Genomic DNA, 12943 nt, shown 5'->3' with positions numbered 1-12943 from the left:
ATGGCTGCTTCACAACCCAATCCATCTGGACCCTTCCCTCCTTCACCAGCTTCTCTGACCCACATAACTGGAAGTTATCCTTACAAAACATCCTCTGCTTCTTAATCATCCTGGCTTCAATCTCAGGTAACCCACTGTACCCTAACCCTCCACCCAAAAGTTTTCCCTTCATCTGTCACCACTTCCCAATTTACATAGCCTTCAGTGTGTGCCACCTCCCATCAGCTGCTTCAATCATTCCAACCCATATACCTGCCACCCCTCCCTCCCCCAATCCTAGCCAGCAGACTGGCCACTTCCCTCTGAGCTGCTGGCCACCCACCCCCAGTCCCTCTCCCTCCCTCCTCCCTGCCACCTCTCTCTCCTCTACCCACCCCACCTGACACAACTCCCACCACAACCAGTTCACCTGCTGCAAAAGAGCATTGGCACTGTCAGTTTAGTTGGCATCACATAGTGGTGTAGTCACGTGTCTGCATGCATAGGAGTGTTTGCTTTTGTGTATTTTATTTTACTTTAGCTCATCAAAGGATAAAATCTGAGAGCTAGCAAGTTTTCTTCATTTTGTGTGTGCCTATCGACAATCCAATCAATGCTTCTGCTTTTTGGTGTGTGGGCTTCTTTAATCCTCAAGTATTTATTAAGGTAAATATAATTTTGCTATGGTGAAACATTAATATTGATTGAGGCAACATTTGGTACTATGCTTGTAATTTGTGACAGTTTAAACAAAAATATTACTTTCTCAACATTATGTGAAACTCTATACTGCTGCATAATTTATTTTCAAATTTGCTACCTATGGCTTAAAGTGAATATATATTAAAAGAAAAGATGCTATGGTAATTAACTAGTTGCAACACATGTAAACATGAATGTTCTGAAGGGGAGAAATGCCAGTGAATTTGACTTGTTGTTCAATAAGTTTAAGTAATTTCCTTTGAGTGAAATCAGTTGACATTAAAAAAGAGCTTCCATTCAATTAATTAAAATTATACAATGTGTTGCCATACAATAGTCATCAATATCAAATGCATAATGAAAATTTTTAATTGTTTTACTCTAGGTTTAGAAAGAAGTGTAGCATTTTGCTAAGGTAAGTTATTTTTCATAGTATTACTTTATTTATTATTAATTCCTTTCACTCTTATTTGGAGCATAGGGCTGCAACAAAGGATCACTGTCTTTTTCTGTCTTCTGCTAGTATTTTCACTTCTTCCAATCCTCTTCCTTGTTGTTGACCTCCTGCTTCAACTGTTTGTCTCCATGTCATTTTTGGCCTACCTCATTTCCGCCATCCCTGAGGGATCCAATAAAGTGCTTCCTTCACAAAATGTTCATTTGGTCTCCTAAGTCTATGTACTAACCATATCCACTTCCCGCTTCTTATTTGCAGCTCTATTCACTTCTGGCTAGTTCTATCCCAGAGTGTTTTGGTAGAGATGACATTTGGCCACCATTCCCCCAGGATGTTTCTCAGACATCTGTTGTTGAATGTCTGCAGCTTTTGGATTAGCTGCTTTGTCACTTTCCATGTTTCACATTCATATAGAAGCACAAATTTTACATTTACTTCAAATATCTGCAATTTGGTCTTCAATGTTATTTCTGGTTATCTTCAGATAGAGCAGAGATTCATAAAAGAGCTTTTGGCTTTGTTGATGCAACTGTTAATGTTCTCTGTTGCACCATCATATGGTGTAATCATGTTTCCAAGATTGCAAAACTTATCCACCATTTCGATTAGCTGTATCCATTGCTTGAGTCATTACAAGATTCAGTACTATGTTAAATAGTATTGGTGAGAGCATGCTGCCTTGCTTGATTTCTGTTTTCACTGCTATTCAATCTGAAAGCGGACTTTGATGTTGAATCTGAAACACGTAGTTTTCATACATGCACTTGACAAGAGCAATTATTTTCATGGGAATTTCAAAAGTTTGCAGAGAGTTCCATATTTTTGTTCTAATCATACTGTCGAAGGCCTTTTCAAAGTCTACAAACAGCACGTAAAGCGGTGGTTGATTCTAATATGAATGTTCAGCTATTATTCTCAAGGTGTTTATCTGGTCAATGCAAGTGTGATCTTCCCTAAATACTGTTTGTTCTCTTCTTATTTTCTTGTCTACATATGATTTTATCCTATTTAGGATTATTTACAAGACGATCTTGCTTGGGATTGACTGCAGGGTGATGCCTCTCCTATTATCACAAACCGATAGGTCTCCGTTGTTGGGAAGCTTGATGAGCATGCTTCTGTTCCAATCATTCAGTACTTTTTCATTAATCCATATGGAGTGGCTGTCAGGATGAGAGATTGCAGGGCACTCTCACTTCTGATTCGGAGCAGGGAATACGATCTATGGCGATTTGACTTCATACATTGTGATAAAATGGTGGGCAGCAGTTTATGGTCTTGTTTGCATGCTCTAGGGAAAGAAATACGGTAAGTTTTACCTGCATTCAAAGGAACAGGGTGCCGATTTAAACGACTGCAGTAAAAGCACAGCATTGGTGGGGTAACAAAGCACGTTTTTTCTGGAGAACGATGAAGAGACATTTCCAGATGGCCCCATGCCATAGTCGTATTGTGCAGAAACACATTAAGCTTGGCACCACGGACAGGGGCAGATGTCCAGGTATACGGCCTAACGCCGAAAAGTCGCTGACAGCACATTGTAGGCCTTGTTAGTGAGCAAGCTGCCAAAAGAAATGTAAACATTCTGCAAATGTCCATGGGACAGGAAAACTGGCGCCCAGACGTGCAGACTCTGTTAGAAAACATCTTTTGTCAATGCAAGTTTATGGTCATTCTTTGCAAACTTTGAAATTGATGCAACAGGGGAGATAACAAGCTGTTTATGGAGGGCTGTGCTTCCACCCTGTATTGTGTTAGCAAAAGACACAACAAACATGTGGGAAAGAGGCTGCAAAGCTGAATTTTTTTCTGTTCTCTGCCAATTAACTTTAAAGTCTCCAATTGGTCAAATCGGTTTGCAGTGCAAAGACCATTCTCTGAGCTTAGAATGCCAGGCTCCAGCTCGTGATTGGCTTGTGTGAAATTGGGGAAAGTCAAAAACGAGAAATGTGCTTTTGGAACTGAGCTGAGGAGGCAACACAGAGAAAGGGAGATGGACTCTTGTACAAGTCTCTTGTACTGGCACTTTGCTAGTAAAGAACTGCAGGTCTCTACCTAAACGGTGAGACTTGTGTCCTTTGCTAGGGTGCGACTTAGAGCCTGTGCTAGTCACCTTCTGAACCATCAGAGGTACTGCTTATATCATCACAGTCACAACGAGTGATACGTGGGTGTACTTATTTGTCTTGAGTCGGCTGTGTAAACATTTGATGTATTCCGACATGCACAGTCGTGGAATGGAGTCAAATTGGTTTGGCAGACCAGCAAACGGGTCCACCTGCACACTGGAATCTGTTGGGGTTTCAGAGGCTCTTAGGGAAGTACCTGCATTCTGAATTAAATGAACGCGAGACCGCTTACTTGCATTTCTCGGGAATGCGCATTTTATAACAGATTGCCGCCGTCCATGACTTTGGTCGCCGAATGCATCGTAGTGTGCCGCCTTGACCAGTAGGATGGTAAAGTATTCACTGCTGCGAAGTAGGGCTAGGGCTATAATATCTATTTCTCAGCACCCTGTTCTTTCGAACCATAGTTTTCCTTTTTTTTGTATGGTAGAATAAAGACGCTTGGTGGTGGCATAGTTTGATGCCATAACCTGGATTCACCTGTATGAAGTGAGATAGAGCGAGCAGTGTTCTGGTTAGTGTCGTGTGTCGATCCCCAGCAGATCACTTTGTCCACCATAGATCCCATTTTAGTAAGGCTTTTGCTAAATAAATATTTTTGTATGATGTTTCTTTAATAATTTTGTTGTTTTGTCTTGTTTAAGATCAATAAATCGATTGTGAATAAGACTACAACTTCTCCCTGAGTTCTGATTAACAGTTCCTTCGCATTTTTATGGCAGTCTAGATCAGAAACATAAGGAGTAGCTTTTTCATTTGGTGTCCACTGCATGGATCCTTTACTTCATTAACCGTAGTCATCTTACAAGGAGTGGATGTAAAATTCTGCTGTTATAGAGGGATCCACTTTGAGTAACTCTGGACTGATGTTGTCAAGGCTCGGAGCTTTCCATTTTTTATTTGTTGTGCTGCTTTAACAATTTCTTCTTCAGATGGCGGTTCTATATGTTAACTGACATATCTTGTGGGAGTCTTTCCCCATCCACATTCAGTTGAGTTCCATTGTCATATGTATTTTCATTCTTCAGAATGTTCTCAAAATGTTGTTTCCGTGAGGGGTTACTGATCCTCCACCAGGCACCTCCACAGGTGGTGAATAGGGAAATGCTCATGAGATATGATGGGTTCCAATGAAATAAAATACCAGGGGCAGACCAAAACTAGTAGATGCTGCCTTGCAGAAAGGGAGGACCCTCAAAGGTTAAGGGAGAGAAGCCCAACTGAAAACTCCTGTGAGCTTGACTATAGTCAAGAGAGCAGCCCTCCCATTGAGCTAGGGTGTATGGGCCGCTAACTCATGAATGAAATAAAATACCAGGGGCAGACCAAAACTAGTAGATGCTGCCTTGCAGAAAGGGAGGACCCTCAAAGGTTAAGGGAGAGAAGCCCAACTGAAAACTCCTGTGAGCTTGACTATAGTCAAGGGAGCAGCCCTCCCATTGAGCTAGGGTGTATGGGCCGCTAACTCATGAACCTGGAACCAGCATATCACGGAAACTGCAACAGAGATTACCAATAATTGAAAGCCTTTAAACATCACAACTTTGATACTTTTTCATATACTTTTCTTGTAATCAATTCCTGAGCATGTGTGGAGTCATGGAGACAGTTAGGAGCACCTGGAAATGAACCATAGCATGGACATTTGAATGCTAAGATTAGAGGTACTAGTGAAAGAAGATGTATTGCAGTCAAGATGTATCATGAGTGACAGATGTAAAAAAAAGTGCTAGTATTATCCATTTGTAAAATTTTGTTCTTATCCAAGAAATTTATTGTCTATACCTACATAAAAGTAATGTAAAAAATTAACAATGTAGGAAAAGACAGATTGCTACTTACAGTAAAGAACACATGTCAAGTTGAAGACAGGCACAATTAGAAGACACATAAAGCTTTTGGCCACAGCCTTCATCAGTAAAAGAGAGATATACACCATTCAAACACACAATTGTCTTTTAATTGTGCCTGTCTGCAACTTAATGTGTCTGCTCTGCTTTACAGTAAATAGCAGCCTGTATTTTCCTACACTGTTGATATACTTGCCTGGAGTTTCTATTGTTTAATGTGAAACAAATTGGTATATTTAAGTACGAAGGGCAATGACCAGCCCCAGCCCCTTTACAATTTGACGTTTATTATTGAAAATTGAGATTATATGAAAAATCTGATAACTGATTTCCAATGTATTTTAAGAAATTTGTAGCTAATTGTTGTACAATGGATTATACAATCAGCTATCTGTCTATATCACACAATATGGGAGTGTTGTGATATAGCAAGTTGGAATTATTCCATCTGTTATGACTTCAACGTCTGTTAATAACTAATTTTTTCCCTTCGCTTATTTCTCAAGTTTTGCATATTTTCTAGGTATGTATATGTGTGAGGTATTCAAATATTTCAAAATGTCAAATAAGCTGTTTCCCACTTAGATACATTACTCTGTGCTGATTTTTTTCCAATTTCTGCATGGGTGTGACAACTAACAAGCTGTCTAACAGCATGAATGGGCACCGCCAAACTGTGACCAAGAGACAGCTGGGCCATGCAGCTGCAGAACACATCACCCAACATGATAAGTTTTACTTTAATGACTGATCATAGCCTGTGTCATCTGGATTCTTCCTACCAACACCAGCCTTTCTTAATTTTGTGGGTGGTAACCCTCCCTACAATATATCCTTTGTGCCCATGACCTGTCTGGCCTCAACCTTTGCTAGACCCTGCCCTCCACCCACCTATTCCCTTCCCTGCCCCCATTCCAACATTATATTTCTGGGAATTACCAATTGCCTTGTTTTACGCTAGCTGGAGCTTGTTTAGTATCTTTGCCCTAGAGTACATAACTCCACTTAGAACCCTATACATGTAGGAAGTCTACATGAAAAACACATTTGTGTTTGGTATTACAATTTTGCATATCACAGTTCATTTGAAACTGCTTTTTACTATCAACAACAACAAAATTAAGGAGTAAATTCACTGGAAAGTGAGTGTAAGAATGCTGAGAGCCGTAACAAAACTTAGGCTAGTTGTTCAGCTATCTATTTTACAACATTTTTTCTGCTTGACTCTACTGAATAGATAATTTACTTATTATAGTGTCACTGCTGTAGAAGATAATTTCATATGACAACAGGGAGAGCAAATATATGAAATAAGCAGACACACAATTCTTTAGCTCAACACAATGAGAGGTATTAGACTGCAGTGTCTGTCTTATTCTGAATTGCAAAGTTCCTTTGCACATGCAAGCATGTCCAAAGGAACAGGCACTGCTGTGACTACAGCCATCATGAAACACATTAAATGTATTGACAATTGTGAATTTGGACAACCATCAGCTGTACAATGGAATGATGACAATGAAAATTTTTGCCACACTGGGAATCGAACCAATACTTCCAACTTATCGTGAGTGGTCACCTTACCATTTGGCTATCCATGCAGGACTCATGGCCAGACCCAAACTCCCATGTGGCATCAACCATGTGTCTCTAACCTGTACTCGTACATCCATTATACAGAGTGACCCATTTATCTTGACCACCCTAAATAACTGTTTGTCCAGATGCAAATTACAATAATGTTTCAAGAAAATATTCTTTAGCTGTCAGGGGGATATCAATCAGCATGATTGCCTTTGTTGAAGCTTTGTTTTTTACAAAGATATGAACAGTGGTATGGCCTTTTTAAATGGCACGCTGTATTTTTTATTCAGTAATTCATTTTGTCTCCTAAAGACCTATTCAAAAATGTATCACAGTGTACCATTCACTGAAACACAACATTATTAATTACATAACACAACATTGATGTTGACACTCCCAGTGCTTAGTGCAGGTACTCAGGGTAATGGAACACATCCATGTGCTGACGTTGACAGAGGTCAAATGTAAACATAAGTAGAGTGCACACCCGTCATTCCATCAACCATCGTCAGTTGAAGAGTTGTGTGAGTAGAATGCACACAAATGAAGAGAAGGTAGAAATGCTACTCATCTATGCGGAATGTAAGTTAGCAGAACAGTAACTGCAATACTGTTTTCTTATGTATGGGTATATTTAGTACAGTAGTTTAGTCCTTTTAAGTACTGTTGTGTAGAGTAGGCATACAGTGAAGGCTGTCCTTCCTAAAAACTGCATCAACATAACATTTCTTTTATTATTGTTGTTGTTGTTGTTGTTGTTGTTGTTGAAGGTAGGCGAAATGCTACGCAGGCAGCAAAACTGTACAGGGAGTGATATCCTGACAAGAACCCACCTTCCCAATGGATGTTTTTTCATATTGTTGTGATGCTTCAGGAAACAGGAAGTTTCAACCCATGACAATGCAATCAATGTAGCACTCGCACAGACGAAGCTACCAAAGTTACTGTTCTTACTTCCATTGCTATGAATCCACATGTGAGCACATGACAACCTGGACATGAGATTAGCATTCCTAAAACCACTGTACATCATATTCTTACACATCACCAGTTCCATCCTTACCATGTACACCTGCATCAAGAATTGCATGGGAGTGATTTCCAGAATCGTGTACAGTTCTGTGAGTGTGCACAGTGGCAAATTCTTGCCAACCAGAACTTCTTCTTCAATGTTCTATTTACTGATCAATGTTCCTTCACAAACAAAGGTCAGGAAAATACAAGGAACATGCATTATTGGTCCAGTGACAGCCCACGATGGCTTAGACAGGTGGAACATCAGCGTCTATGGACAGTTAACATCTGACACTACAATTATTGGCCCTTACTTCATCAGTTCCATGGGAATGCATTAAAGACGTTGTCTATCACAATATTCCAGCTCCAGAGGGCATGCAGGAACGTATCGTGCTTGCTTGTAATTCTCTTCTGCAGGCAACACTGGAAGCAGTAAATAATTCTTTCACTCAATGAGTGCACCAGAGTATCAGTATCCAGAATCATCACTTTGAGCACCTTTGAATGTTCTGCTCCTGGGCAATTGGTACAGGAGAGACAAAGTCAATTTTGTGTTATGTTTTTACTTGGTTTTCATTTGTTTTCTGACAACTCCAGCAAGTGGACGTGTTTGTGATCCCAGGCTCAAAGTCAGTGTTGTGTTATGTAATTAATAATGTTGTATTTCAGTGAATGGTACACTGTGATACAATTTTGAATAGGTCTTTAGGAGAGGAAAAGAATTACTGAATAAAAAATACAAGGCACCATTTAAAAAAGTCATACCACTGTTCATATCTTCATAAAAAAAACAAAGCTACAATGAAGGCAATCATGCTGACTGATGTCCCCCTGACAGCTAAAGAACATTTGCTTGAAACATTTTGTAATTTGCATCTGGACAAAAAGTTATTTAGCGTGGTCAAGATAAATGGGACACCATGTATATATTCCGGTACAGATGAGACATTTTACTTGAAAGTTGTCTGCCCAGTTGTGGCAGATAAATACAATATTGCAGTGCAGTGTTATTCCAAATTATGATGCCAGGTTCCTTTGGTCATGTACACATGTCCAAAGGATCTTTGTATTGTAATTCAGAATAACAAAAGCACAGCAATATCATATTTATCCACCACGACAGGGCAAGTGACTTTCAAATAAAATGTCTCACCTGTATGGGAATATACATATTGGATATACGAGTACAGGTTGGAGATTCATGGATGATGACATATGGAAGTTGGGGTCTGGCTATGAGTCATGCATGGATAGCCAAATGGTAATACGGCCACTTGCGATAAGCAGGAAATTTGGATTTGAGATGCGGTCTGGCACAAAATTTCATTGTCGTCATTCCATTCTAAAGCTGATGGTGGTCCATATTTGCAGCTGTGAATACGTTCAATGAGAGGTATCTCTAAGACTAAAACATGGTGAACTGCAATCTTGGTTAGTTTATCTTTGCATTGACTGCATTTTAAATTGTTATCCAGAAATTATAAAAACAATGTTTAATTTAGTGTATGTAGCGTATGGCTAGGAGGTAATCTTTGCTTGTTTAAAATTTAATGATACTAGTGTTTGCTGTGGACCAACTGTATTAGTTTGTATGGTGATGCACTGTTTTTTGAGTTAAAGAGGGTATGAATAAGCTTTTCAGTGTTTTATATTCGTATTTATTGCTGCAGGCTATGAACCAGCTTTCAGCCTGAATGGTCACCACAAAATTATGACCAACACCACCCAGCAGCAGAACATGCTGCTGAGCACTATATGCTCCACTTAAGAGGCTCCTTCAGAACTCTTGACATCTGGTTCCTACCCCCAAGTACTAGCTGTGAAAATATCCAGTGCCTTTTGTTATAAACATCAAACAGAATGTACTGATCAGTTCAGTATCCCACTACTTTAATTTTGCCATATATATTCTATGAGCAATATTTTTTCTCCTTTCCTCCTCTTACTCTTTGTGATGACTAGAGTAATATGACCACCAGTTTCTTTAAACCTCCTATGACTAGTCTAAATGCCACACGGTTATGTTTACTTGTTAACAGGAACACTTAGTGAAAGCCACTGAAGGGCTACACCACCCATCATTGACAGTACATCCCTCTTACAATAAGATGGCCCTTTCATAGTCTGGCCTTGCATGGTCTGTGCATCTGCAGTGATAAACAGTCTTGTCACCAGACCTTCACAGAGAGTCACTACAGCCTCCAAATCTATTCCATAAACTGATCTTTCCTGACATACTCCCACATGCCCCTCATCCAACAACTGCCCCGCTTAAGTACTTGTAAGAAGTACCACCCCAATAGCCCAATATCACCGCATACCATAGCAACTTAACTACATTCTTTCACAGAGTATTAGCTACAAATCACTGCTCCCAAAAATGAGGAACGTCCTACCCACAATCCTTCCTAACTCTCCCACTGTGGGTTTCTGCTGCCCAGACAATCTACAAATTATCCTGGTCTATCATTATCATAAGCTACTCCTAACCTCTTTCCACATAGACCATATCTCTGCGAAAGACCAAGACACAAGAACTGTCCTACGCATGCACCTGGTACATTCTATTCCAATCCTATCACAGTCATATCCCACCCTGTCAGAAATAGTGCCACCTGTAAAAACAGTCATGTCATATACCACCTCTGTTGTAACTTTTGCATATCCTTTTATGTTGACATGACCATGAACCAACTACCCACCCAAAACGAAAGACAACTGTGGTCAAGTGCAGAGTTGACCACCCAGTGGCAGAACATACCACTGAGCACAACATGACTGACATAAATGACTGCTTCACAACTCACTGCCATGTGATGTAGTAGACACAGGCTGCCAGAAGGAAATACATGTGTAAGTATATAGCCAATGATCACATGCCCTGCAAAACATGCACTGCTTCCACAAACTGCCTCCATTCCTTTCTGTTTTGTGCTCAGTTCTTCCAGATATCTGCAGTCCCGAGGACTGCAAAGTCCTTCACCAGCTTATCCAGCCACCACTGTCTTGGTCATCCTATGGGGCATCTGGTGCTCAGTTTCCTTTCAAGTGCCTTCTTCATCTGTCTTTCTGCTGGCATACAGGCTGCATGGCCTGCCCATTAGATTCTTTTACTCTTCAACTTCTGTAGGATTATTAGATATTGTGTCAAGAAGTAGATTTTGTCATTATTTGTCTTCCTCCTCCTCCTCTATTCTCCTTTACCTGATATCAGTCCCCATATATTCCTCATTGCTCTTCTTTCACATAATAAATTATTTTGCCTTCTCACATTTTATCATGTTCCATGTTTCCATACATGACTGCTGGGCATTTCCTTGTGTTACAGATTCTTATCTTAGTGTTTGCTGATATTGATTTTGAGCTGAGTGTCTCCCTGAGTGATACATGCAATTCATCTGTACTGCTATTCTTTCCTTGATATTCACTTCTATGCTGTAGTTACTGGTAAACCAAAATCCAAGGTATCCGAAGTGGCAAACTCTATTGAGCCTCATGCCACCTATATCAAGAAATTATCCATGCTCTTGTCTTCTTCTTAATTGCTTTTACTCTGTTTTGTCTTGATTCACTTTTAACCAAAACTTCTGTGTGTAGGTGTCCATTTTCTGGTACATTTCTTTCAACTAATAATTTCATTCACTTAGTAGTATTATACGAACTGTATATGCACAACAATTAAAATTACCATCCATCTGTATGCCAGCCCATTCCTGTTATCTACATTTCCTTATTACTCTCTCTAAGATGACACTGAACAGAACACATGAGAGAACATCCCCATGTCTAAGACCTGTCTCAGTTTCAAACATTTCTGAAGTGACACCTCAGAAATGCACTGCTGCCCTTGACCCATTAATACATGTTTGCACCATTATTACAAGCTTCTCAGGGATTCTGAAGACACACAGTGCACTGTACAGGCTATTCCTGTGGATGCTGTTGTATGCGCACTGAAAACTGATGAACAGACTGTAGATATCTTTATCATATTACCGGTCTTTTCAAGCGACTATCTCAGAGTGAAAACGGGTCTATAGTTGATTGATTGTACAGAAAGAAACTGTATTACCAATTTCTTCATGAAGCATTTTGAAAGATAAACAGTGGATTTGATACCTTGTAAACATATGGTGTAGTGCAGGTACGTCACTTTTGACATGTTGAATCATGGTGAAGAATGTCTCGATGGCTACCTAACACATCTGAACAGTCTTTGTGCCAGTTTTCTATGGAGACAGAAAAATACAAGAATGCTACTCTTTCTTGATATGCTGGTTACAAGGAATGATACAAACCAATACCAGCATGAACTTCCAAGTCACCAACTGAGCCACAAAAGAGGTGTGATCATTATGCTCATAATGTTATGAGGTACAATGGGTAATCCATCAGGGATATAAGGAGCTTCACAAAACTTAATGCCCAGTGAAGTTACATATCAGTAAAAGAAATGTCAGGCATGAATTTTCTGCCATACATCCCCAGAGTGACAAATAGAATTGGCCATATATTGTGCAAACATGGTAACCAAGAATTTCAGAGGTCTTAGATTCAATAAGGACAAATGGGACCCACTTGCCATATCAGGAGTTTACCACATGCCATGTACACATAGAGACATCTATGTTGGAATGACCAGATGATCCAGCAATACCAGGATCACTGAACATAAATGGCACTGCAGGTTGGAACAGGTAGAGAAATCAACATTGGTGGAGTATGTACTGTGTGAGACAGACCACATTCTAAAATTTGTAGACTAAGAGAAAGGTAATCACTTACCTATAGAGAATTGTTATGTGGCACACAGAAACATTAAATAGAAAAGAGTTAACACTTGCTCTCAAGCTCTTTTTCTTTTTCTGGAAGAGTGTGCACATTCACATGTGAATGTATGTACTCATATTAGAAAAAGCTTGAAAGCTTGTATTAACTGTTTTCTATTGCATGTTTCTTTCGTCTATAAGTAAGTGATTGCCTTTCCCTTATTTTGCATTCTTTTTCATCCAGAAATTCACATTATTTTACACATTATAAAATTCATTTATATGCAGGGTCTTGCTGTGGAGTAGAACTAGCCTACCGATTTGTGAAGATTAGCCTTAAAAATTCAAAATCTTGACAACAGTTTCAAAAGAACCAGAAAAGTCTTAAGATAAATGGAGTCTAGATTCTCCTGCTGCAGGAAACTATTGTTGCAGGCAACAAGGGGAATCAACAGT

At 39.6% G+C, this 12943-nt stretch overlaps 1 protein-coding gene across 2 annotated transcripts in view; it reads right to left on the bottom strand.

The window, feature by feature from the left end:
• Positions 1-12943, bottom strand: part of LOC124805310 (protein broad-minded-like) — a 292053-nt gene that overhangs the window by 150233 nt on the left and 128877 nt on the right. The window lies entirely within an intron of this gene.

This window comes from Schistocerca piceifrons, chromosome 7, assembly GCF_021461385.2.
Source record: "Schistocerca piceifrons isolate TAMUIC-IGC-003096 chromosome 7, iqSchPice1.1, whole genome shotgun sequence".
NCBI classification, from domain to species: Eukaryota; Metazoa; Arthropoda; class Insecta; order Orthoptera; family Acrididae; genus Schistocerca; species Schistocerca piceifrons.
Note: the sequence above shows the minus strand (reverse complement) of the source record. Positions and strands in the feature narration are given on the sequence as shown.